Raw genomic sequence first — 3001 nt, 5'->3', positions numbered from 1 at the left:
CAAATAGATCTCTCAATCATACTGAATGCAGGCTGGAAAGTAAAATAGGCAACATACTAAAATAATGGTCAGACAACTTGGGCTCTTTCCAGTTCCTTCCAATGAAGTGTTCTTGTGGGACCATTGAGAAAAACTTCTTTTTAAAATATATTATTATTTCTTTGCACGGTAAAATTAACTTGAAATATCCAGTAAATATTGATTTGCAACATTGCTGAAATGGAACATCGACATTTATACCTCTTTTAAAGCATAGAAACATCTACAAATGGAAAATGCTTTTCTGAGGCCAACAGCTATCACAACTGAAGCTCACTCAAAAATTAACAAGATGCTGAGGCATTTACCTTCCATGCCAATCTTTTCAGCATACAATTGCTGTACCAAGGTCATAATACTCAGTATTAAATTGCAAATGCAAAGTAAACCACAATTGAAATTAATTTATAGAGGATTCTTAACCTTTCTCTTCCTACTAAAAATCTCAATTTCATGAAAATACTCAAAAGTTGAGATCTGTCATGAAGCACTGTATTTCTCAACAGAAATCTTCTAGTGGTAAATTATCTAATAGTAGATGACAAAGATATTGGGAGGTTATTTTCACTTGTAAAAAGCATCCTGGAAAAACTTCCAACAAGAAATCACTAGTTGAAAGAGCAGATTCAAAATAAAAAATGTAAAAATAATGCATGTTCAAATATACACAGCAAAAGACAAAATAAAATTAAATAAGCCTTTCAACACTTGGGTCCCTTTAAGTTGAGAATAAAACAACAACTGTTCCACTTTTATATCGAGTAGGTAAACAACTGCAATATACCATCCGCTGATAAAATGTACAGAGGAAACTAATAATATCCACTCTGTCAAAATTCATTAGACATGTAGAATACTGGCTTACAGTTCAAATAAATACAGGACTCCAGGTGTATTAAGAAAATAAAGCTGAAAGAGAATCAATCAGCTATTACACTGGAACCTGGATCACATCAAGAAGCTGCAACCAAAGGTGTAAAATCCCAGTCAAATAGAGAATTATTTTTTTCTGTTATTAGTGGCATTTCTTTTTAGGACACAGTCCCAAACAGAGGAAGTCAAAATGCCCATTTTTCAAAGTTATGATCTCCAATTTTAAGGAATCTTAAAGTGTGGTTTAAAAATCTCATTAAAAAATTTAAAGGAATCTTAAGCCATCTTGAAGTGTGTGAGTTCAGTATTTCTCCAAGAGAAAATCAGCGTGTATTACTCTGCTCAAACTATCCTGGCCAATCTACAATTCATACAAGAGGTGACCAAGAAATGATAGACAACACTTCCCGAAAGTAACATACTTGTCCCCAAGACTGAGCTCCTAGCTTCATCACATGCATTTATATGGCACAGTAACCACTCTCTTTTAACTGCAAAGCTCTCTACTAAAGTTGCAATTACAGTTTGACGTGCTCTGGAATTAGAAATGTTTCTCCATAAAACACAGCTCATGTTCTATATGGACTCGTCTGATAAGAGACATAATAGGATGTAACTCCTGCACAGAGGATTGCACTCTCAATTACCAATTTTCCACTACTTAATAAATGCGGAAAAAAAAAAAAAGAAAGAAAAAAAGATAAGCTTTCCTGGCAGCACAGCAAAGCTGCCTGAGCCTTCTTCTGAAAGCTCACATCAAATTTCTCACAGATAGAAATCTCTCTTGGGCGCTCAATTACATTTCTACAAATTAAATTAACTTTTAATTGCTTTTTTTGAATTTTTTGAATTGAATTTTCACTTTTCTTTTTACCAGCTGATTTTGTTATTGTATATGTCAAAAATAATATTGTTGAGAAAATATACTTTTTTGCCCACCTGTAAAAACAGGGAATACTAATACATGAAAATATATCTCTGTAGAAACAGGGCATCACCTTGGTTGCAAATCTGCGGCCTCTGCAAGGGGTGAACATTCTCAAAAAAATTTAAAACAGTTCTGTCAGAGGGAAATGATGTGGTTTAAAAGAACAACAATAACAGAAACAGCTACAGTAAAGACTACTTTCTTCATTTAATATATATGCATATGTGTATATATATATACACATATATATACATATACATACACTATCAATATCTAAAGTTACTGAAACTGAGTAGTAAATTGTTTTTATTCTGTTACAGCATAGTTTATTTGACAACACATATTAAAATATTAAGTAAATTAATTTGTGTGTGCTAAATGTGTTTAGCATGGCTTTCACAGGACAGTAAGGGGAGTAGCTTGTTTGTTAAGTCAGGACAATAGCATGTGAAACCACAAATACCAAAGGAATAATATTATTGCCTTTCAAATAATTTCACTGAAATTAAGTTTATCAGGAAAGACATGCTTGGTCATTGAATTAATAAAAAAAAAAAAGAAAAAAGAAAAACAGTTTCCAAACTTGTGACATGATATTCTAATGCCTTTCTTGCCAGCAATTCTATCATCCTTACTGGGACTACTGTTATTTCAGGAGTAGGAATTTGTAGTTTTAGGACTGAAACTACAGACAAGTACAATTAGCGGAGCAAGAACGTATTTGATAGGTGAAGTAGTGGAGGATCACTGGATATTCAGGTTAGAAACAATCTCAAGAGGCTTCTACTCCAAACTTTTGCTCAAGCAGTGTCGGGATGTGGGGTAAGACCAAGTTGCACAGGACTTGATTTAGTAGGGTCTTGAAAATTTCCACGGACTAAGAATGAATAACTTGTCAGGTCAACTTTCTCCATTACCTGACTGTTCACCAGCAAAGAATTTTCTCCTTATATCAAGCCTGAATCTCCCTTTTTTAGTCTTCAACTTTCAACCTGATGCGTGTCCTCCCACCATGCACTGTTGAGAAAAGCCTGGCTCTGTTTTACTGACAATCTCCCTGTAGGTACAGGGGGCTGCTGTTATGTTCCAGCACTGAAGCCACCTCTCCTCTCAACTGAGTACGAACCGTTCTCTTAGCCTTTCCTCAGAAGATGTATGCAC

The 3001-nt window shown here is 34.5% G+C and overlaps 1 protein-coding gene across 4 annotated transcripts in view; it reads right to left on the bottom strand.

The window, feature by feature from the left end:
• Window positions 1-3001, bottom strand: part of ROBO1 (roundabout guidance receptor 1) — a 132211-nt gene that overhangs the window by 69858 nt on the left and 59352 nt on the right. The window lies entirely within an intron of this gene.

The sequence above is a fragment of the Meleagris gallopavo genome, chromosome 1 (genome assembly GCF_000146605.3).
Source record: "Meleagris gallopavo isolate NT-WF06-2002-E0010 breed Aviagen turkey brand Nicholas breeding stock chromosome 1, Turkey_5.1, whole genome shotgun sequence".
In the NCBI taxonomy this organism is placed as follows: domain Eukaryota; kingdom Metazoa; phylum Chordata; class Aves; order Galliformes; family Phasianidae; genus Meleagris; species Meleagris gallopavo.
This window is presented reverse-complemented; position numbering and strand designations above follow the sequence as displayed.